Source organism: Ambystoma mexicanum, chromosome 6q (assembly GCF_040938575.1).
Source record: "Ambystoma mexicanum isolate Mex_15411 chromosome 6q, UKY_AmexF1_1, whole genome shotgun sequence".
In the NCBI taxonomy this organism is placed as follows: Eukaryota; Metazoa; Chordata; class Amphibia; order Caudata; family Ambystomatidae; genus Ambystoma; species Ambystoma mexicanum.
In genome coordinates, this window is record NC_090937.1 from 1378199976 (window position 1) to 1378225683 (window position 25708).

Here is a 25708-nt window from a genome sequence, read left to right on the forward strand (position 1 = left end):
TCAGGGTCGTGCGGAGAGGGGGGGCACCAATTCACCCAGGGCGCTACTGCCCCTAAGGCTGGCCCTGCGTGGGGCCCAAGCATCATTTGATATATTTTAAAGTGTAATATGTCAGTGAGAAGGACAAAGGGATTTAATTTAAAAATAACATACACATTTAGTAGCTTTGATAAAATGTATATCTTAAGCCCAGGTATACGATGAATCATCACCATTTAAGCAAGTCTGACCACCGAGAGACCAGGCGACAGTACAGTGGACCACTGATCCTACTACCACATGAGATGCAAATCAAACATTTCTGTTCATTATACGTTTATATGCCAGTTTAAATACGTTCACGCTGGCTGTGCCCATACATTTCCATTCTGGCTACACCAAAATATGCCATTGTTCCCATATATGAACATTGTCATGTTTGCTTAGCTCATAATGGCAGTAATGACACTATAAGAAAACATGTCCATCCCAGCAAAACATGTTAAGTCTCAGCACAAAACGGCTAGACTGGCTGTATCAAAATGCCAGTCTAGCCATGTAATTACTACATGTGTCATGCCTACTGTGCTAGAGATGCACATTAAAAAATATCATGCCACAATAGTAAATGACTAGAATGGTTGCACCAAAATGCTATTCTAGCCACATAACACATATCATGCTTACATTATTATGGATGTCCACTAAAATGTTATGTTTAGCGAAAATCCCTCTTTCCCCATCCAGCCCTCTCCCACCAACTACCATTCCCCCCACTTTCCACTCTCTACCCGCCAGAATCAGCTACTCAGCCCAGCATTAGACATAAGAGCACACACACACATTCACTCACTCATTTAAACATCCAATTCACTACACTTGCTCATTCAAATGCGCACCCAGCTGCCCCATACATCATGCACTCATTCACACATACATTACACACACACTCCTTGCACAAGTGCATACATACATAATGAGCTAACATGCAACACCGTTTAACACTGCCAGTTTCGGGAAAGGCTTTCCTGTCCTCTCTGCCTAACAAAAAGCAAGTGTGCACATCAGGCCCTTCCCCTCGAATCTGAAAGAACACTTAACATTGTTATATGTTGTCTTGCATCCGTGGGGATAGGGCTGATGTGCAATTAACAGTTTTCTGAGGCACAGAGGAAATAGAGCTTTTCTTGAAACTAGCAGCGGTAACATTTGTCTGCAAGAAAACTGCAAAAATGTAATGCTGCTCTGCCACTGCCCTGCCCTGCCACTGTCCGTAAAGGATAACTATCGCCCGATCTCCATCACTCCTTTTCTGGGAAAACTCCTGGAAAAGCTGGCCATCTCCCAGCTTAATCTTCACACTGAATCTGTTGGTTGTCCCCATGACCATCAGTCTGGCTTCAGAGCAGCCAAAAGCACGGAAACTGCTCTCCTGAACATCCGTGAAGACGCACTCTCCAACCTAGATTCTAATCTCCCCTCTGTCCTCATCTTACTCGATCTCTCTTCTGCCTTTGACAGTCAACCATGCCATCCTGCTCAATCGTCTTCGTGATGACCTGGGTATAACCGATCAGACCCTGGCCTGGCTGACCTCGCTCCTCTCTGATCGACCCTCCCAGTTCCAACTTGGGTCCTTCCTTTCCTCTATCTCACTATCTACCTATGTCGTTCCCCAGGGGTTTGACCTCTCTCCCTGGCTGTTCAACCCATACCTGGCACCTCTCGCCCACCGCATAGCCGCTCTCTGCTCCAACTTTCAGTGCTATGTGGATGACACTCAGCTCGTATTCAGGATAACCTCTGCCACCTCTTCTCCTTCTCTCATATCTGACTGCCTGTCTGCATTCCAGGAGTGATGTGCCACCAACAATCTCTGCCTTAATACCAGTAAGACAGAGATTCTCCTCATCGGCACACCTGCACCCTCCTTTCCTGTCACTGTCTCGCTGGCCTCCCTTGTCCCTCTTCCTGCTCCCACCTGTGAGATTAAGAACCTTGCGGTCATCTTCGACTCCACACTCTCCTTTTCTCCTCACATCTCTGATGTCTCTAAGAAGTGAAACTACCAACTGCACCTCCTCAGAGATATTCTTTATTTCCTTTCCTTCCCCCACAAGCTCACTGTGTCTGGAGCTCTGGTTCTGTCTAGGCTGGACTACTGCAACAGCCTCTTTATAAATCTGCCTGCTTCCACTCTCCGCCCTCTGCAACTCATCCAGAACAGGACTGCGAGACTTGTCCTTGACGGCAAGTCCAGGGTTCGTTTCTCTCCAGCACTGGAATCTCTGCATTTACTCTGAGTGGCAGCAAGGATTAAGTTCCAGACCCTCTGTATTGTCCACAAGGCCTTCTGGGGCCTGGGTCCTCATTACCCACAACTCTCTCTTCTTAATTACCTTCCTACTCGATCTCTTTGCTCCTCCACCTCCAACTCCCTCAGGGTCCGCCGCCTCTACAAGCAACAAGTTTTCTTTCTTCGGCTGGGGCCTCCCTTCAGCCTCCCTGCCACTCTGAAACTCGAGGAGAACCATCTCTGGTTCCGGAAGCACCTCAAGACGCTCCTGTTTGCGTCTGCCTTCTCTCTCCTGCTGATTTCATGTCTGATACTGCACTGGTCACCTGGCTACCTTCTGATTTCGAGCTCAGGCCTCTAACCTCCCAGTTGCACACCTGCACTGCCTCCTGACAACCCTTGCGCTTGGGTCTGCATCTGTAACCCTACAGTCCCCCTACCTGCACTTTTGACACCGGCTGTCTGCACTTACCTTTGCACCTGCCGCCTGCTGATTTCACTTCTTGTTATTGTTTTGAACCCATATACAGCACTGCCCCCTCCCCCCTGGTTCCCCCACGGCACTTTCAAGATCTCAATGTCACTTGGCCTATTAAGATCGTTGTCTCTGTCCTCCCTCTGTTCCCCCTCCCTTGCCTCATTGCGCCTGGAAACACTTATGTATAGGCGCATTATAAATGCCAAATCATATCATATCTCTGCCTAACAAATATCAGGTTCTCACATCAGCCCCTCCCCTCAAATGTGAAAGAACACATAACGTTTTTATATGTTTGCTCGCATCCGTGGGGAGTGGGCTGATGTATGCATTTTATTTTTGTAAGGCAGAGCAGCAATGGAAGCCTTGCCTGAAACGAGCAGCTTGAAATGTTGCTGCGTTTGTGCAAATGCATTTTTCTGCACAAACACAGTAACACTTTAAAGCCGCTAGTTTCAGGAAAGACTTCTCTCCCCTCACTAACAAAAAGCTATGTGTGGACGCCCGGCCCCTCTGTTCACATTTTGTGGTAGGGGGACGGCTAGAGACTGATTAGCTCAATGGTGTTGCGCGCCTTGGCACTTTGTTCCCCCTGTTGCCTGTCTACCAGTCCCAATACATACACTGTTTTTTTCTCCGACTGATAGGCACTTTCTAACAGCTGAAATCGAAGTACATCTCTTGAATTAAACTCATAATCGGTTTAATTCAGTAGTCAAATTAAATTATCATCAAACACTCTTTTCAATTCTTTTGTCTCATCCTGGACCATTTTAAGATGTTGATTTGATAACTAAATAGATACATTTTTCGCCAGAATTTAAACGAAGGTCTAAATGAGCCTAACCATTGGTAACTGTTAGCAATAATGAGCAACTGAAGTGAAATAACGCTGGTCCAGTTTATGGTTCAACATTGATTGTGAGGAGGGATTTAATATATAGTTATATTAGTGGAAACCAGATAAGTTTAAACATACATACGAACCTGGCGTTGTACGCAATCATGTTTAGCTTCTACACTATGTATGTGGCATCCTTTTCAAATTAGTATATTTCAGTAAACGTATGGACAGTAACATATGGGACGCCTTTAAGGTTCATACGTCTTCTGCTCATTTAGTTGGAGGTTAACGCCTAACGTTCCTAGATGGTTGTAACACCAGTTTTTCTGGATGTTCCTACGACCAAGTAGCATTACATTGGCGGCGCTTGTCCCGACAGTGTTCCTGTTAAGCACTGTGATTCGCTGGTCATTGATTAGAAATCGTTCAAATATGAAGGTTAGTCCAATAGGAACTGTCCTTTTCCTCATACTATGAGCCTACCAGTAACGTCTGCCTGAATTAGGCAGTTGTATAGGCAGGTTCAATTTTAAGCACGCTCCTTTTGTGGGTTTAAGAAGGATCTGGTTATCCAGCTCAAAGATGTCATTGGACGTTTCTGAATATAGGTGATGCCAGCATGTCAAGACGTGTGAGTATTTGTAGAGTGTCAACATGGTTGTGCCCTAATGGAGAGAGTTCCTCAAGTAGGCAACACCTTGTCATTGATATTGATATTTTATTTCTATCGTGCTCGTACACAAGTGTTTCAGAGCGCGACTAGGCAAGGTAGGGGAACAGAGGAGAACAAAACAACGATCTTACTAGGCCCAGTGACATTGAGAACGCGCAGGTCCATGGGAGAGGGGGAGGGGAAAAGTGCATTGAAGCGGGGAGAAATAGAAAGTGCGAAGCAAAGGAGAAACAGATAAATAATAAATAAATAAATAAATAATAAAGGCAAAACCAATGGTAGTGCAGCCAGCAATTGGCAAGTGCTAGGTCTAATGCAGCAGACAGGGTAGGTCTGATAAGTGCAGGAAGAAAAAGTGGGGAGGGCTGTATGGGTACAGATACAGACCCCAGTGCAAGGGTTGGCCCGGAGGCAGTGCGGGATGGTGGAAGGGTGAGCAGGTACCTGGGCCCGGAGGACAGAGTGTGGCCAGGTGCACGGTGCCAAGAGAGAACAGATCAGCAGGGGAGAGGGGGAGTGAAGGCAGAAGAAAAGAGGAAGGTATTGAGGTGTTTCCAGAACCGGGGATGGTTCTCCTCAAGTTTTAGAGTGTGTAAGCGATATTCAATCAACACTACAGCTAAGTCAATGCCTAGTCTGGGATGCTGAGGAAAACCCTTATTGATGTATTTGTATATCCAGTTCAGTACTCGGGATGACAACCCTTGTATAACACCCCCCTCTTAGAATCCCCCTGACCCCACTGAGCCAAGAAGTAGGTTTGTTTTGCAAATTTAAAAGGTTTAATTGGACAATTCAACAATATCTATCTATCACACTTTATAAATAAATTGATAACTGATATCACACTTCAGAATATGACCGTGATCAACAATGGATACTGTTACAGGGGTACACTGATTTGGTTACTTAGGAGTAGTGTAGAGGATGAGGTAGCTGAAAATGCTTGATGGTTTCAAGGAAATGCAAGGTGGAATAAATGCAGTACAGAAAATAAACTGATATGGTTTCACAAGAGATAATAAGTTCACTTTTCCCCTGGTGGCAATTCACCCCCGCCTATATGCAATGCAAGGAGATGGAAGTAACACACACAGTCTTCAGGAATACAATCAAATACAATACGGAATTCAGTTCCCCCCCAGCAAGCTTAGCGGAAAAAGGTAGAAGTTTGAAACACAGGCCCAAAATGCGTTTAAATGTGATGGCAATGGATGGGAAAATGTGCTAACTGATTTTAACTCCCTCTAGAGATTCAGGGTGAGTGAGAGATGCTTGTTGGTATTAGTTCAGGCTCACTTTAGCAATGCTCTATGAGTTATTACCAGGTTGCAAATGGATTTTAACAAAGGAAAGAATGGAGCTGCTATTTTGACAAGTGGAGAAATTGAGCCAAATCGCAAATCGCGGTAAATTTTGCAAGTGCGTAAATCGCGATTGCGGTAAAAGTATAAGAAGTATATACAGTTCGGCAAGCGAGGCTGGACAGACGTCTGCAGGCGGTCAGGCACTGCGGCTCAGGGCCAGGAATCGATGTCTCTGTGCTGGTTGGCAGATCTGGAATACTGGTCTAGGCATCTCGGACATCTCTGGTGACTGCGGCATGACAACAGTTAGCGGTGCAGCAAGATGCGTTTCAATGACTGAACTGTCTCAAAATTGTCCTTAAAAAGATGAACACTGGATGATGCTTGTGTGGCACTCCTCCTAGCTTCGTTGCAGGGCCCGTGTCCTTTCAAGGCAGACTGCCCAAAGCTCAGGAGAGTGATTGCAGGCAACGGCCTTGTAATTTGTCCAGAGACTCTCCGGCACTTCCCATCTAGGAAGCTTGCTGTCATAACCTAGCAGGGCACACTGTGTGCTGGCTGGGTACCGGTTCTGGAGCTGCTGGACAGGTCCTCTGAGTCTGGTATCTCCCTCTGTTCCCTGGGAGATGTTTAGGGGAGGGATCTTGCTTCCCTTTTGGAACTCTTGGCCTTCCTTCACTGGCGGAAGATGTAAGGTAGACTGTACTTTCAGTTTAGGTCCAAATGAGTTCTTCTTCCTACTCCTTTGAAAGTCTTCAAATGTTCTGCTAAGTGAGGGGTTCAACCCTCTTTCAAAGTCAAATGGGCCCAGTGATTGGTGCAGGCTACACCTACTTTAATGGACCAATCCTGGGTCCCCACCAACAATCTTCTGTTATGCATGAGGTCAGACCAGAGTACTCTGCAACAGGACAGACAAGTGTGTGGCAACATGTACCTAAGTCCCACCAATCTCCCTGTCTGTTGTAGATCAAAGTGTCTTTCTGGTTAACTAAGCCCTCTGTGACTCTTGATTAAAGCACAGGGTTCCCCTGAAGTTTTTGCTGGGAGCAGACTTCCTGTCCCCCCAAACCACATACTTCTCCCCATCCGAAAAGGGTCAGCTCTGCAGGGGTTTGCCTACAGTAAATAGTGGACCCAGATGTACATTTTACTGCCTCTTTTACAAAGGGGTGGGGAACTAGCTTCAATGTGACACATTGCATACCAAAGGGATGTTAGTCCCGCCTTTCCTATCGTCTGTTCCGGCAACCAAGCCCCTTCAGGCTTGCTTCCATTACCTCTCATTAGTATTCACTGCCTCCAGCCGGGGGAAAGCAAATCCATGGGGCCTTTGATATTTAAATTTGGATGCTCATGCTGGAGGAAGGTGTGCCTTTCCAGTCCTTGAGATGTTTTGATGTACCTGGGGCTGTCACTTTCCAGCTGAATATGACAGGGGAAGACGGGGCCTGTAGGCTGTGTCTTCCCGGAATACATGTGACTATGCATTTTGTGTGGGAAGCACATGTACACAGTCCTTCGAGGTTGGTCTCCATCATTCCTTTTCATTATTATAAAATCAAAAAAGCCCAGGAGAGCGACACTCTCCCTGTGCAGACGGTTGAATTCCTCACATCTAGGGACAGAGGAACAGCAAGTGCAGGACAACATGACAAACGTAGCCAACACTCGAACTCAGGTGGAGGACCTGATAGGCAAGGTTAAGGCCCTAGAGAACAGCATAGAGGACGCAGAGGGGAGAGCCTGCAGGAATAATATAAGAATAGTTGGACTCCCTGAAGGAGAAGAAGGAAGAGATCCCACAGAATATATAGAGAACATGCTGCTGCAGGAAGTAGGTCCAGGTGTGCTAAGCTAAGGATTTGGGGTCGTCAGGACACATAGGTCATTGGCCAAGAGACCCCCGCCGGGTGCCCCTCCAAGACCAATAATTTGCAAAATCCTGAACTACAAGGACAGAGAGAAGATCCTAACGTTTTCCAGGAGGGCGGGAACCATCAGGAGAGGTTCCTTGAAACTAGCAATATACCCAGACTACACTACACTGGTCCATAGGTGAAGAGTACTGTTTGGCCCAACCAAAGTGCGGCTGAGAAGAGCAAACTTACTTTACATGTTAAAATACCAAACTGAAGTTATTACACAATGGGAGGTTGCTCTTCTTTGACAGCATGACAGAAGCATAAGCCTTGATGATGCACAGGGAATACCTCAACTACCGCACAGACATGATGATGCTCCATAGAAAGGCAATCCCGGATGAAGCATGCAACAGACCTAGAGGACCACTGCACACGAGATGACCCTCAATGTGAAGGCAAAAAATAACAGTGAGAAATAATGCGGGAGCACGAGAAGCAGGGACATGGCAACAACAACAGGTGCCCACCGGTAAAAGCCCTGGCAACGACCACACACCCGAGTTGATACTTTAGACATCAGTTTCAAGATGTCAAGCTGCTGCACGTTGCCGATGAAGAGGAGACGGGAACTAAAGAAATAGCTGGGCCTGAGCTGGAACACTACTGCTGGGCCGTCGTTTGGTTTGGTAAACATTTGATGGGCAGTTGTAGAAGCAGGGAGGGAGGTAGAGGGGGCTGGGGAGAGAGTTGTATGGGGTGGGACAGTTAAGTTACCAGACAAGCAGGACCACAAACATGAGACACTGGGCGAAAACCACACACTAGGGAAACATGACAGTAAACTGCACCAGAGAAGTACAAGGACAAGCGGGGAACCAACACACATTAAGTTACAAAAAGGCTTGGCAGGGCTGTGGAACTCAGAGAGCCCTAATGTGTATCTTTATGATGGGAGATAGGGGCATGAATATACTTACCTGAAACATGAGAGGCCTAAATAAGTATATTAAAAGGCTGCAAATCCATGCCTACTTGTCTAGGAGTGGCAATGTTGCAAGAAACACACCCGACAGCACACACAGAGGCTACATTAGCCAGGAAATGGGGATGTAAACTATATGGCTCACATTTCTCAGCATATGCAAGAGGGGTCATAGTCTGGATAGCTGCGACAGCCCCCTTTCAGCTGCTAGGGTTCAAGAAAGATGATGAGCGAAGGATGATTGCTGAGCATGTATGGTGGGAGAACAGAGAAGTCTGTTTTGTAAACACTTATGCCCCAAACCACAACGCAACATTGTTCCTCAGATCGCTATACTCAAGGCTATCCATGTATAAGGGAGCAAGATGGGTGTGGGGAAGAGACTTCAATTGCACCCTTAACCCTGAGTTGGACAGATCAGACAACAAGCATAAGAAACCGGCACCCCTGGCCAAAACCCACAGTGGCCTGCTGCGAGACCTGAGACTGGTAGACATATGGAGAGACAGGCATGAAGCAGAACAAGGCTACTCGCACTTCTCTGCCCCCCACGCAATACATACACACATAGACTACATGTTCACGGGTGACTAAACACTTTGAGACTTTTAGAGCATAGAATATAAATCTAGGATACTCTCAGAACATGCCCTGCTAACAGCAGTATGGCAATGCGCCTGAGAGCGGAAGCCCTACAAGAGGCGGTGTTCAACAATCACTTGAGAGACCAGATAGAGGAGTACTTCACTATCAACACAGATAAGTGTTCCAAAACTAAGCACAGTGTGGGATGTATTTAAAAGTAGTGATACGGGGTAAGGCGATAGGGAAAATGGGAGGCCTTAGATCCGAAACACTAAAGGCCCTAGACGATATTGAAAATGAGAGCGCAGGAGGTGGAGCACCCAGAATACCAGGGCAGTCGATAGAAGTGAGACAAAAATGCATGGGAGAATGGGAAAAATTGGGACGCCTAGACTTTGCGAAATATAGGCAAAACCTGCACGTAGATGGAGATAAACCAGGGCGACTGCTGGCGTGGCTTTGTAAGCACGAGGAACCAAGGGCCGGGATCAACGCCATCATTGACACATTGGGAAACCTAGTTAGGACCCAGGTTGAGATAAATTAGGTGTTCTCTGGGTTCTACAAGTCCCTGTACATTGGAGAGGAGGCGGGAAAGGAGGGAGAGATAGAATAAATATTGGACCTAATATACCTGATGCGACTTAGGGAGGATAAAAACGCAGACACCCCGCTGAAACTAGAGGAAATAAGTGTGGTGATAAAACAGCTTCCGATCTCCAAAACCCTGGGGCCTGATGGACTCCCAGGGAACTTTTCAAGGCATACATAGATACCCTTGCGCCCAAACTGCTGTCTTCGTCGAGGCATTTGAACAAGGAGTACTGCCCAGCAGCATGAGGGAGGCGACCATCATACAAATCTTTAAACCAGGTAAAGCACTACAACACTGTGGATCATATAGGCCACTTTCAATGGTAAATCAAGACTGCAAAATCCTGACGACGGTCTTGGCAAACAGGTTGAAGAGGGTAATAGGTCATATAGTACACACAGAACAAACTGGATATATCCTGGGTCTAAACACTACCTGGAACATCCGGAGGCTACACCATATCATGGACAGTACTAATCACCTGTCAGTGGAGTGCGCAGTGGCATCGCTAGACGTGGTCAAGGCCTTTGACTCAGTCAGCTGGGAAAGGCTGAAGACTGCTCTGATGCACTTTGGAATGGGGAAAACCTTTTTGCAATGGATAAAAACTGATTTATACAGCGCCCAGGGCCTGTGTGAAAACGGGCAGACAGATCTCTGAAGCATGGGAGGTGCAGAAAGGTACTAGACAGGGCTGCCCATTGTTGCCAATGCTGTATATCCTAGCATTTGAGCCTTTGGCTGTTTTTCTTAGGAGAAAATACAAAGCAGCAGGGATAGCATTAGACGGGACGGTACATCTGGTCTCTCTGTATGCTGACGACATGCTGCTATATGTAAATAATCAGTAGACAACTTACCACCCCTGCTGGATGTCATAAACAGTTTGCCAAACTATCAGGAATTATGGTGAATCGGGAGAAGTCCTGCTTGTTCCTTCTAGCAGGACTAAGAGGTCTTGATGAACAGCAACTGCCCCAACAAGGCCTCCATTGGGAAACACAAACCTTCCGCTACTTATGTTTCAATGTGAGGCATGACCCAGTGGCCTTGCATAATAATAACACGCACAGGGCCATGAATAACTTGGCCAACTCTATGAGATTCTGGAGGAAACTACCCCTCGGAGTCACACGAAGAGAGGCAATCCTGTAGATGGTTGCACTCCCCTGCCTCCAGTGCAGTACAATATACCTGTAGCCTTCTTACGGAAGCTAGACATGCAGATGATAGAATTCCTGTGTGAAGGAGGGAGGAACAGAATCGCCCTGAGCACTCTGCATATGGCTTACGCTGACAGAGGGATGAAAGCACCCCACTTCCAATAATACTACTTAGCGGGGCAACTGCAACATGTGGCACGATGGCTAGGAGATGACCCTCATTAGACACCCTGCTGCTACAGCCGCTGCTGAAGCAGTAGTATTTGAAAGAAATATTATGGGTAAAAGAACCTCGAGCTGGTGAGACCCTCCCAGTTGCTGCAGTTAGGCAAAGAGATATGGCGCAGAACCTGGAAACACCTGGGTACCCCAGACCCTTGTTCAACACATACCCCCCTGAAAAGGGCAATAGGAGAGCAGAAGTGGATGCTAGTGCAGTATAAAAGACATTGGGAAGACAGAGGGATAGCCACGGTCTGAGATTTAGTGAGAGATGGTAAATTAATGCCCTTCCAGACCCTAGTTAGCGAACATGGTATCCATTAAGCCCATTTCCTGCTGCACCTGGGTATGGTCAAAACGATTGAGAAACGATGGTCAGGCCTGCAAGGGGAAGTACAAATCAGAGAAGAACTAGACATCATGCATGATGTGTCAGAGGCAGGGCACATGGTCTCCCGACTGTACGACTTATTTTTCACCAGTCTGGGAGAGGCGGAACTGAAAGTGCATAGTAAGTGGGAGGCAGAGCTCTGTCAGATGATGAGTGGAACAGAACATTACAGGAAAGTGTCCAGGAACGCCAGATTTAAACTCACCCAATTATACATCACCCACAGAGCATACATGACCCCAAATCAGCTGAACCTCATAGTGGGAGAAGGCGACCATACCTGCCCAAGATGCATGCAGGGGGAGCAGGGTTAATACACATGTTTTGGAAGCTGGCAATAATCTGGAAAATTTGGGGAGCAATAGTCGAGAGGGTGGCATGATGAGGCATTCAAATGCAGCAGTGGCCCCCGGAGAATTGACTGCTCTGGCTGTTCCCAAGGAGGGGGAGTAACAAGGCCCACCTCACCAAAATGAAAGACTTATCTGTATATTAGCAAAGCGCAGAATTGCCATGGCATGGAAATCAGCTCAAGGCCCCAGACTTGAAGCCTGGTGGGCAGACTTAAAGAGATGGTCATTAGCAGATACTGTAGTGTGGCACCGAGCGCTACAGAGGGGCGCGAATGAAAGCATTGAGGGAATTGAAGCTTGGAACGCTCTGACAGGAAGCATGTTTGCCCCCGAAGCGTATGACCCCCATTGAATGCATGAGCCTAGAAAGAGTTGGGATACAAGTAATGGGGGAACAGATGTGAAGTGCGATTATGTAAAAGGCTGCCACCCCTGGGAGAAGCCCACACTGATATGTGCCTGTATCACCACATCAACATGGTGAAACTTGTCTCTATTTTCTTTTGTTTATTTATTATATTAAGTTTGCGTCTTCCTTAAATAAATAAAAACATAAAATAAGATAGAAATATGAAACACAAGTTGGCAATTCTGTTATTTTTATAATGACTAGAAACATATGCGATTAATTTATCCTTGATATATGTTTAAGAATGTATTTATGTATGCTGAAAATGGAGGAATTAAACATTACATTATAATATTTAAGGAATGATGAAAATGCGTTTTGCAATGTACTTTTTGAAAAATAAGAAGCAAAATTATGGGAGCATAGAGATCTGCAAAGTTTTGCTTCGTGAGAATTAGGCCTATTAAAGAGAATCATTTCACTTCCTAATGGCAGGCAAAGTGAAACTGTCTAATTTGAGCTAAGGGTTGAAGGAATGTATTAGGGGTTAAGTATTAAGCTGGTTACTTCCCGGATGAAACTTCTGTGTAGTGAGCCACTATGACAATATAGAGACTCATGAAATTATTTAATTGTTACAATGGATGTGATGATTTGCCACTGGGTGAGGCATATTAAACACGTTTTCACGAATGTCATCTGACAAGCCTTTCAGAAACACCTAAGGCAATTACAGTAGATCCAATTGAGAGGGTAAATTGGCTATTTCCAGTGGGTTTTGACTGAGTTTGTGAGTCAAAATGGTACATCCTTAAGATTTGGGCAACATCTTGAGATGCATGGTGCTGAAATGTTCTTAAATGAGATAAAAGTGGTTTATCTTAAATTTCAATTACATACGCTTCATATGAGACATAGAAGATCTGAATGGCAAGGTATTCAAAACTGTCTGTTTTGTACCTTAACACTGGAAGGCAACCTCCAATGCTTACTCCTTTGTCCATTGTACCATAACTTGCAGAGGAAGTAGCTCCGAGTATTACTGTTGAAAAATGGGGTGAGGTGCTGCCAAGAGACAATTCTGTATTGGAAACTGACTTTGAAAAGGCCTGTGGTGTTTGGAGTGGCTCATTTTCAATATGCTACCATGCCAGTGGCAAAGAAATGGCTTTAGTGCCCATTTTAGATTGAATTTGTACCTGATAGCTTTTATGATTTGTACGATATTTCATACTTGCAGAGGAAAAATGATAGTTGAATTTTGAGCCACAATGTTATTTTATGATGATATTGACTTGAGGTTTTAACAAGGCTGTTTAAGTGTTTACAGTGAAAAGATGTATGTGTCTCATAGGAGAGCTTGAGTATACAGATTTCTGTAAAGCTTTTATAGGCTATGAAATACCTGAAATAAGCATATTAATCTATCTGGTTTTCATAAACATTATGTGATTGGCTACACGGAGCCAATTGAGAGCACGTATTGCCGGTGAAGTTTGATCAGTTAGGCTTCATCCAATTAGGGGCCTTGCTGCAGTATTATGCACAGACAGCATTCAGTTAATGGAACTCTCAGGAAGATCCAAGAACAGAGAGTCACAGTAATCAAGATGGGTAGAAATAAAGCTGTTGATGACTTTAACTTGCAGGAAAAGAAAGGTAGAACGTGAATGATAAGGCACAAGAGATGAAGATGAAAAGAGCAGGTCAAGATCCTAAAAGAAATATATAGAAAATTAACTTAGAGAAGTCTCAGAATTTACTCCAAGATTCTTCAAAACTGAAATCGGGGAGGGGCATGGGCCCAGACACAAAGGCAAAAATGATGAAGATCATATAACAGATCGAAAATAAGGGCTGAGATATCTTTCTTGGAACTGTTCAATATCAGACAATGGTCACGCATTTAGGAATCAACTGCCCAAATTCAGGCTTGAAATTTGGAAGTCTTCATTATGCTGATAGGGACATAGATATAACAAAATCTGACTGCCATCAGCATACTTCACAAAATGTAATTCAAATGATTCCACTAACAAAGCCAGTGTGGTAACATAAATATTAAATATATGAGGTGACAGAACAGATCCATGAGGGATCCCACATACCAATAGATCATTCTGAGGTAAAAAGCGGAGAAATAGATTGAGTATGATCTGAAACAAAGGACTGACTCCAATAAAGTGCCAACTCACTAACCACTAAGTGGCAAGGACGTGGGACAAACAGTTGTTGGTAGATGATGTCAAATACGGCTGCACCATCAAGCAAGATAAAGCCTCCATCCACTGCTTGTCATATATTTTCTAGGATACTGACCAGGATTGTCTCCATGCCCATTTGTCCCACGTCACCTTCATCAACTGCAACCTCTGCATGTACCCTCTGGGGCAACTCCTCACCAATACAGACCAATATGAAAATGACACACAGCTCAAGCATAACATGTCACTCAGCTTTGACATCAAACTCCTATCCTGTAGCAGCTCAACCAAACAAAGATCAAATTAATTCTTCTAGGAAACCCCACCAAGCATGCCCAAGGCCAACATTCACTGAATTACATGAACCTCAACAGATTCACACCTCGTCTTTCTGCTGCTGTAATTTCTGACAGACATAGCTGTAGTAGGAGGGATAGGCATGATGGATGGGGTTTTCAATGTCTCTTTTGCAATGCAATGTTCTTCAGAGTGTTGTATTTGTTTGAGCATGAACATTTTCTCGACTGAAATAACTGTTTTGGTTACCATGAGACCATAGGTGAGAGGCTGTGGATTGTGAAGCAACAGATGAGCTAGTAAGTTACAGGATTATGTGACAAATCCTTGGATGTCATCCCTTCTCCCATGGGGGGGACCCTTCTCATGGGGCCAGGGCAGAGCAGCCACAGTCCAATAATCTCCCCGGGGGTGGTATAACGTGGGAGGATCACATTGCTATGGAAACCCCTCATGGGACGAGGGATGACACACTAGGGAGAACACTGTATATACCCACCCCTTCAAAACCTCCCTCACCCTCTTACCCTATACAGGATTCTGTAACCCCAGGCACTTCTATGTACCTGTGTAAGGTAGACACTTCGACCTCCTTAACAAGTCCTGGAAAGAGGAATCATGTAGAAAAACTGAGACAAGGAAGGACATCAGTACCTCAGCGAATCATAGCAGTGAGGATACTGCGACGAAGAAGATGCACAGAGTGATAAGGAATACTCCATAAAACCAACACACACAGTCTAGTCAATGCAATCCTTTAAAAGAAAAGGACAGACTTGTTTTTTGGAAACGCCCTTCCAGGAAGAACCGCAAAGTTCAAGGAAGCTGGAGAAGGAGAACGGATTGGGACATCGCGAGAATGAAACCAAGTCCAGAGATGGTCCTGTGTCAAACAGACATGAAGTAGAAGCTGAGGAAGAAACTCTGAGCCAACCAGGAGATCATAGAGAGTGGGAAGCAGAAGTCCAGCTGGCAGGGAAAATGCTGCCCCTGCAGAGCTGCCACAGACCGAAGGCAGGCAAACAACGGCGAGGAAACCACAGGGCTGACAGCCGGCATCCGGGGTGCCCCAACACCGCCGCAGACCAGAGAAAAAGGTACACAGGTGGCATGGAGACGCAGAGGACCCAAGCCAGTGGGATAGAATTGGGGAAACACAGAAAGGACCACATACTGGGTCTGGGACCACAGGTCAAGAACAATATTGGACTGCAGAGGCATCAGGGGTTCTCAACATAGTCACAGTAGATGGCAGGAGATTACACCATGTGGACCACCTGAAATAGCAGGACATGCAAGTCTTGGATTCACACCCATAAAACAATACCAAGGTATCAAGGGTGCTCATCATAGTCACATTACCTGGCTAGAGAGTACACCAGGTAGACTACCCAAAGCAACAAAATATGCAAATGTGAGACTAGCACCCACAAAACAATACCAAGGCAATGAGAGTGCTCATAAACATCACAGTACCTGTCATGAGAGTATACCAGGTGGAACAGAGAAATAGTTGTTCATCATTGTAACACCTGGTAGTGAGGCCACCCAGGAAGTCCATCAACAATGAAAGCAAAGAAGCAAGAGAATGCAAATGCCTCGCCTTTGGCACAGCTTTGGAATAAAAGAATAAACCAGGGGAAGGGAGTCATTCCCTCTAGTAGAAGAACACTTTTCATTCAGACCTGTAAGTGAATCTGAATTAGCACTTATTATAGAAAATCTTAAACCCACTAAATGCAAAGGGGACGCATGCCCAGCTTTGGCTATTAAGGCATGTTCCTCCACTTTGATTACAATACTATGTACATTTGTCAACGCCTCCTTTAGGGATGGGTGTGTCCCAAAAGGTATCAAGAACACCTGGATAAACTCCCTGTTGAAAAAAATGGTCTCTGTCCGCTGGATCCGTTGAATGACCGCCCTATTTACAATTCTCCATTTTACTCAAGATCCTGGATCGAGTGGCTTACTGAAAAGTTTTGATACAATTAAGATCTTATGACATTTTGAACAGATGGCAGTCAGTTCAGGGAGAGCCATGGACAGCACTGTTAGACCTTAAATCCAGGATGCTCCGACATACGGACAATGGACAGATGGTTATGCTCATGCTGCTCGACCTGTCCACCGCCTTCGACCTGGTGGACCATGCTCTATTGATCACCAGGTTGGAAGAGGTGGCAGGGTTTTCAATATAATCAGCAGGCTAGGTCATATCTTTCTTCAGTGAACGACAATGCAGGGTAAGCAGCGATATGGCGGATGCACAACCAATTGAGTTTATGCTTGGAGTACCGCACGGAGCCTGTTTTTCTTTCTTTTTTTAATAACATATTTACCGTTCCCTTTCTCGATTTCTTGGAAAGCAGTAAAATTGAATTCACAAATTGTGCTGATGACACACGTGTCATCCCCATATCTGGCAACTATATGGAGGATGAGATTGACATAAATTGGATATACAGCCTGATCCGAAGCTGGATGTGTATTAATGGTCTTGCACTGAATACCAGCAAAACTGAGTTGATGCTGGTGGGCTCAGAAGCAAAAACTTGCAAGATGGAGCTAGAATATGCCCTGATTCAAATTCAATTCAAATTGATGAATGTATGATCAAAACAAAATGTAAAGTCAAGACCCTTGGGGTTTATCTCGACCACAATCTGAATATGAAGGCATAAGTGAGTAGCCTGGTTTCTTCAGCCTCACATTACATTAAGCTAATGACCTATGCACGCCCATTCATATCCAGAAAGAACCGTGAAACACTTGCCAGGACTATGATGGGCTCCAGAATAGTTTACTGTAGTAGCCTACTAGTTGGTCTACCGAAAGCCGAGATCAACCGGCTTCAGGTGGTGAAAAACAACGCTGTGAGAGTTATCATGGATCTCAATAAAAGGGACCATATCTTTGAGACCAGGAGAAGTCTTCTTTGGTTTCCCATAAAAGATAAAATCTCCTATCATATTATACTGATTACTCACAAGTGTTTGAGAAGCCCAGCCCCAGTTTACTTGAAGGAAGAATTGGCATTAAAAGCCAATATACATAACTTAAAATCAAACAACTCTGTACAACTAAAAACTGTCTGTAGACGGTTGCAGGGAAAGAAGGGAGCATTTTTTGCTGCATGGAACAGCATTCCCTTGAGTCTTAGAGAGTACATTTCTGCACCTGTCTTTTGAAAGAAACTAAAGACATTCCTGTTTAGTTAGAATGTAAATTTCCATCTATGCACTGCTCTCTGTATGCTGTTATCGCTTTGTTTGGCCTCTTCTGGCCTGGCAGAAGCTTTCTTCCTTTTGTTATGTGTGTGTGTTCAGCGCCCTTAAGCCTCTGTGTCAGTGGTGCACAATATAAATCAATAAAAGTAAAGTAAAGTAAACTAGTAGTTGGGAACAGTGAAAGAAAGCCAGGGAAACAAGAACCCCCTTTTCTGGCAAATGGTACTAAGAGCTGGCAAAATCCTCTGTCCATAGGGCGGGAGGCATGCTTCTGGACCTCTTAGAGACATCTTTAGTTGAATATAAGTGTTAGGGACAGAAGAAGGTTTGACACAATGGGGGACTTTCATTACTTGCTGGACATTCTGAAATTCCCTTAATGTATTAGTCAAGGCGGGCAAACCCCTCTTACCAGAAGGGATAGCTAGCTTAATGCAACTAAACCACAGAAACTCAGTAGTTGTTTAGGCTTACTTTGAACCCCACTTTTCAAAGGTCATGGGTACACTGATGCATTACAGAGGAAATAGATTACATAAGTGATGACATCATCATTGACACCCGTGGAAACTACAAGGCAGAGTGAAGAATTCCTGTTGTACACTTCAAGATGTGGAGAAATACATTCTGTCAGTATGCATTTAGCAAATAATTACATAGATGAATTCTGCTCTTTTAATATGAAGTCCTGGGGTGTAATGGATGTGGTGGTCATGAGGACCTTAGACCATCAACCCCCTATTTGATACTTAGCCTAGAGGAGATTTAAGAGAAATCCCCTGAACAAACCCACATTAACCAAGGACTAAGGCAGTGCATCAACCCGTATAGCATACACCTAATTCTCTTGCTGGGGAATGTCAAAGACTTCATGGGTTTTCCTAGCTGATGCATCTGCCTGCAGACAGGGAGAAATAGCACAGAGTGGACCTGTCAGCAGCATCATGAATGAATGTGCGAGGTTGAAAATTACAGACAAGCCTTTTGTTGGCTCAGTCCATGTCATGCGATCCACAGCAGTGACATATTGCCTGCAAGTGAAATTACTCTAGGGAAGCCGCGGACTGAATCCCATACCATCTATCATAAGCATGCACAGGTGCCCTCTCCCGCAAAGAGACAGACTCATTGGAGGATATAGGCCACTATAAGAGGATTGGGGAAGTTGACAGAAGAGTGTGTGTAAGGAATTGGCAATTGAGGTGCAGTCTTCATTGGGTTGGACAGGGATGACTAATGGGAGCAGGAGAGAGGTGAAGAAGGAAAGAGTGTTCCAGAGAGTCAGAGAATGGAGTCAAAGGAGCAAAGTCGAAAGGTCGTTGAGGGGAAATGGAAAAGGGAGTTGAGAAGAGACTAAAAGAAGCCTAAGCAAGGAGAGTGAAAAAAAATGTTTTTTCAAGGAGAATGCAATCCTTTCAAAGAGTATTGAAAAGATTTCAGAGCCATGGAAACAGTGGTGGGGGAAAGGAGTGGAGGATAGTGTCGCTTGAGGGGTGGTTGGAAATGCAGAGAGAAATGGTAAAGAGAAAATCAAGCAAAAGGTGAGACTAAGAAGTAAGAAGGGTGGTGAAAGGAACATCAGAGAGGAGCAAAGGAAATACAGGAAAGAGGTTGAAAGGAGGTATTATTAGGAGGTTGGAGGAAATATTCAGGAGGGAGAGAGGGAAAATAAAAAAGATGTAGGAAGGAGACATGGAGAGGAGGGAGGAGGAGATAGAAAACGTCAAGGAAGTGGTGGATACAAAGCAGAGACCAAAAGGAGACACCAGAAAGAGGATGGGAGCTAATCAAGGATGAGGAGATTAATCATAATAGAGGAGGCAAAGAGGCAAGTGGAAGAGATTGAAAGAAGACATCTGTTTGAATGGAATACAAGACAAAATGAGAAAGAGGATGGTGGAAGAGATTCAGGAGGAGAAGAGAAGGAACATCAGGGGCAAAGAAAGAGATACAAGGTGGAGCTTGGAAGGAGAAAGAAGGAGGTGGCATACTTATTGCCTGACAAGGGTGAGCCTGGAAGGGTGGAAGAAAAAGCATGTGGTAATGCATTGCGGAGATACGGGGAGAGCAAAAGATTGGAGAGGAAGGGACATGAGTTACATAAGGGGATTCCTTTTTTTCATGACACCATTGCTATCATTATCAAGGGAAGCAGGGGTGATAACCTTTGGAATGAGACTTTACCCTCAGACAGGGTGGTGGATGCAGACCCAAGTCCTACGAGTTATGAGCCTGAGGCATTTGGTTCTCCAGATGGTTTGGAATGCAATACCCATCAGCCCTAAACCGCATAGTCAATTTGTATAGGATCATGGCAATGGTAGTTCAAAATAGTAGCCTTCCATCCTTTTGGTGGAAGCTGTGAGATTTAGTTCACCACAACAGTATCTCCAGCTTCCATCCTTGTGTTGGTATATCTGGTAAACAGACGTGGGACTGAGCCCCAGGACTAAGGGCCCACTAACTCTCAGGAGGAGAAGCAGAAAATCAGAATTCATCAACCAAGGAGACAAGAAAGAAGTGAAGGGACACCCAAACCCCTAGGACAGAGAGGAAACCCAGATTAGGATATGCCAGCTAAAGAGCTGAGCTGTTAACCCTAAGTTAGGGTTGTTCAACATGTGACTATCCAAATGTTTTGGACTATGTCTCACATGATCCCATATCATTGAATTGCTGGTTAGGACTGATAAAAGTTGTAAAGCAAAACATCTGTGGAGCCAAATGTTGCAGACCCCTGCCATAAAAAGAAGCCAACCTGTAGCAAATTATAGTTTTTCCCAAGCCTCCATATAGTTCTAATACATCATGTATTAAACATGTAAGTTTCTGTCCACCTTGTAATGATCCTACTCAGTGTAAGTGATTTCAATCCAGCACACACCCAAGTCTCGCCCAGTATGTAGTGCGCAATTGAAGCCCTTATTTATTTTTGTCTAGAAGTTCAATATTCTGAACGATATACCACTCATATCACACCCTTATCCTGAGCCCCCCCCCCCCCGGTCACACTGAACCAGGAATCAGGCTAGTTTGCAAAGGTACATATTTATTTATGTATTTAAAATGTAATCACAATATATTTTAATAGGTAAACAACAATCACCAATGGGGTGACAGAACACTGAATAATATCTTTAATGCACTAGGAATCAAGTAAAGAGCAAAAAAACAATGTAGCACAGAAAATAATACTTTTGTGTTGGTTTGGTATAGATGGCACTATGGTTAGTTCCCCCTGCAACACCCATCAACCCACCAATAGGCAATGAATAGATGTGAGTGTAGAGCAAGTATTCAGGAATAGCACAAATCAAACAGAATATCACTCCCACCTTCCCCCTTCGAACACAAGAGAAAAACGGAATTGACTTTTCAGCTGTCAGATGGCTTTGAAATTGTCTTTAGAATTGACTGAGCAAAAACACCAAATGTGGTCAAAAATCCTTACATTATTATAAATCCCTATGGGAGCCGCTTTGCACAGTTGCACACAATCACAAACAATGATTTAGTCCAAAGAAAACATTTGAAATCTCAAAGTCCAAGTTGGAAGCAGTTTAAAGCTAATTCACACATGTAAAAACCTTTCAGAATTGTAATTTGCGGCAAACATTTCCTTGAGCGATATTTGCTATAACATGAGAATCGCACTGTTTTGGGTTCTATGGATAGCAAAGGATGTTAGGACTTGAAATATCATTCCTATCATAAAAACTGAGGGAGTTATAAAGGTTTTTGTAAAGGTCATTTATGTAAAATAGGCACGAGAATGGAAAACAGAAAGCATTATGAAAAGACAGATGGGTTGATGACAATAGATTATGACTATGAAAAAGAGAATGCCACAGATGGATCTTACAGTCACGTGATTAGTGTAACCCGCCTGCTATAAATACTCTACTTCTTCAGATGAGAAAAGAAATCAGCGCAAAATGGTTCTAACAAGACAATGGTTCTGAATTAGAGATGGGATGGGTTTGAGATAGGGATCAGACAATGCAGATATATCAGGGTCTCTTTTCTTCCTATTAATACTCACAGAATAAGTTATTAAATTGGACCGTCAGTTCTGGTCATGGATTGGGCAGGTCCACCGGCAAACAGGCACCTCTGGAGGGATTTTGGTCAGTGGTGCGGTTCTGGTCAAGTTTGGACTGCACCTCAGGCTGGATCTGGAAGGGCCGCTTCTGGTGACTAGAAGCGGTAGATAGCCGGATACAAGTTTTCAGTGGGCAAGCCTAATGGTAGCCAGCCAAGCTGAATTAAAATTAAGTCTATTTAGGTTTGGAATTTTTGAAATTGGGTCAGGCTAGCAATAATTTAGCAATGCTAGAGTCTGGATTCTGCAAAGAAATCTGGATCTCTCAAAGAATTCTGGAGTCAGCTACAAAAGGAAGAGGTCTGGAATAAGGTGCTACACAGATATCTGGATGGGTTCTTGAAGCAGGGTGTTCTGGAAGCAGAGTGTACAGAGCATGTGTAGTGCCCTTCCTAAATTTATCCATTACAAATTTTATGGCATGGGCAGAACTTCAGCACACCCCCCATCCCTATCTGTGAGTGGCTACACGCGTGCACTTCATTTTGGTTGGCAGCTTAAACAGGGCTGTCATCTTATGACAGGATTTGGGAACTCCCACCTGGATTTTTACCCAAAACATACTTTTGCACAAATGGACATTTTTACCATTATGTACCCTCATAAAATTAGACACGTATTTTTCACATTTGATTGTCTATATTTGCATCCATTTTCCATCTTTGTGAGAGCTGTATTGGTCATTTTATGGATTTTTATCAATTTTACCCAGAACACTTTGGATTCATCATTTCTAATTCGATACACCTCTGGGCGTTGATCAGTGGATTGTGTACATACAATTTTAAGCTTACAACATTAATAGTTTTGCCACAATCAGTGTTTTAGTGTATCTTTGGTTCCTTATGTGGTAAGAACTTCTACCACATCTTCAACTGTCTAGCATGATTTCAGATTTATACGTTTGTATTTTTCACTTGTCTACCTATTTTGGCTGTCATGTTAAATGTCATAAAGTTCTGAGGCAAAAACAAGTAATTTCCATTCAAAATCCAGTCCAGGTTTTTTTTCCTTGCTTCCCAAAGCGAGCAGATGGCCAGTGCTTTGAAGTTCACTGGGAAACCTCCCCCACATCCTGCTCCTCCTTGCAGTGGCCAATTCTCAGCATGTCCTTTGTTCTTTGGTCAGTCAGCAGACAAATACCTAATGCTGTCCCTTTGAGTGGCTTGCTGGGATTATGTGTCACCCATTAACAGCCATTAGTCTTCCTGTTCTCAAGGGAGTGTCAACTGGAGATGTCAGTTTTCCCAGGCCTGGCCTTGTCAGATCAGAATTCACATGTGGATTGGCTTCAGGCTGGGCTCTTGGACATTAAAAACTTTTCAGTTCACATATAAAATACAAAGTATACAGGATTTGACCATTTTAAAAGAATTAGCCTTTAACCAACATACTTGAAATAGTGGATTTTGCAACTTTTCAGGATACAGAAATACTTTTAAGCTAAGTTTGACAGACAATTTCTTTAGGCAGTTGTCAGGCTGTGATGCCTGGATTCCTCTGACTGCCTTGAGGATCCATGATTCCAGCACACTCGCCTCTCAATAATTCACTGGGGAAAATAACAGAATTTAGCACCAAAACAGCACTTTGAAGGTTGCCCTTGATTAGGAATCTGTATTTAGGGGCATTTTTCAAATTTTAGCCATTCTGTGGGCTTGTTTCCAGTGACAGATGACAGCAGTGATGCCTGCTTTTACACCACTTTGCCGGTGTATTTGGCAGGGTGAGCAGCTCTTTTGGTGGGTTATGAACTCTGCACAATTTTGCAGACTTAGTGCGCACAGAGGTTAGTTCCTCCATTTTTGGCAATTTCCCTTCCCCATTGGCAAAGATGTGCAGTGTGGCGCAGTGGCGTGGATAAAAATACTCCACATCAGCTTCTTGACATCTTTTAGGATGTCACATATTACAAAATGAATGTATTAAAGTAGTTTTTCAACATCAAAGAAATACTTAATATATAGTGTTATTTCTAAATCTGTCCCTGGTTTTGTCATGCATTTTAGCTGAACTGGATGAAAATGCATGCGTGAGATATGATCTGTTTCACAAACCATGTAGGTCTGTTATATATTAGTTCTGTTATATAGTTATGCACACATGAAGCTGAAATAGATAGGCATATATAAGGCATATAGCTATTGCAGACATATTAGTAAAATGTTGCATTTGAGTTGGATTCATGAAACTGTGCACAAATGAACAATTACAAATTAGTACTTTGCTCTCCTCTGAGTAGTCTGGGCTTCGAGCAATGTTATCATTTGTTAATGGTACATGAGCAAAAACTGAAAGCACAGGTTGCGGACTGGGATCTAGTGGCTGTTTTGTTTATGTATATAGTTCACAATGTTCCCTTAAATAATAAACAATGTTCTGCTGCACTCCTAGCCACTGGATATACTCTTTATATGGCATTTGGGCATGGGCAAGTCCAGGTATTCTCATGGAACATGTTCCTTTAGAATATGTACACATGGGGTTATCTTTTGATATTCCTTCAGAATACGTAAAACATGTTCTAGAGGAAAGTGTTTTGCAATCCAGAGGTTATATAAAGAGAAATTCTTGGAGGAGTTAAGGGAGTGTTGATCAAGATCATCACAACAGGCCTGAGCTGTGGACGCAAGCAAGCTGCATAGCTGTTTCATTGTGGGGTATGGAGAAGGGAGTGGATCTCAACGTTTCTTTTTCTGTCCTGGATTTCTGCAGCACTATATTGGATGTTTTAGGGCAGGGGCTTCTCCTTTTTGCATTTTGAGAGAACTCTTTTTTTTATTGAGGCGTATACAGGCGTTTATAGAAGTATCAAGCCCTTAACTACAGCAGCTCAAACATGTTGTGCTATCTTATTCAGGTTTGGCTTATTTTTGCATCATGTTCTATCCAATTGAAGCTAAATCTCGTTTAAGGCTTTTGTTATAGCCATTAGAGATGATGATGTTTTTCTAGGTGGTTCTTACATTGATATTTTGGGGATTTTCTGTGTTTCTTGGGACTGCACAACTCAAGCCACTTTAGGCTATCAGCTCAGCTTTCTGCTCTCTATTGTCATGGAAGAATGGTGTATGAGAGATAGGTTTTACCTGTTTTAATATCACATTAATGAAGGGAATAGGTATAAGAAGTGGCATAAAAAGAGAAAATTCAATTGATGGCTCGTAATGAGCATGAGGTCTTTTAGTGAGAGCCAATTAACATTGAAATCACCTTTAAGAACCTTTTGGATTTTTGGTTTGATTGATTCATTATAATTAGGGATATATGCTAGAAAATTATAGGTTTTTTTCATCAATACCCTTTATTATATTGAGTATGTTATGTGCAATTACAGTGATAATTGCTATGATTTGTTATTACATTTTGCTCCTATAAATAGAAATAAACTTTGCTGGAGAGTGTGAGGGCATTCATTGAGTGTTCTTTATTGAGATTATTTTCATTAACACACATAAAGGTTTTTAAGTGTATCTATTGTGCATCTATATATAGTACAGTATAATCTTACAGTGTATTGAGCATGTTTAAATATGGAATTAGTTAGTAGGAGGTTTAAAAGAAGTCCCTATATAAATGTAATGACATTAGTAAATCAGTCATGTGTAAGTGCGTGAGGGTTGCTAGACCGCCACAGGGGTATATTGTCCACTCTTTCTTTTTTCCCTCTTTTTTGTTGTATTTTTTGAGCATTTGATTTGTATGCCCCCTATACAGCAGCAAGTGTTTCCAGGCACCCCAAGACAAAAAATGAAGTGGGGGGAGTCAGAGGAGAAACAGCAAAAAGGGTCCT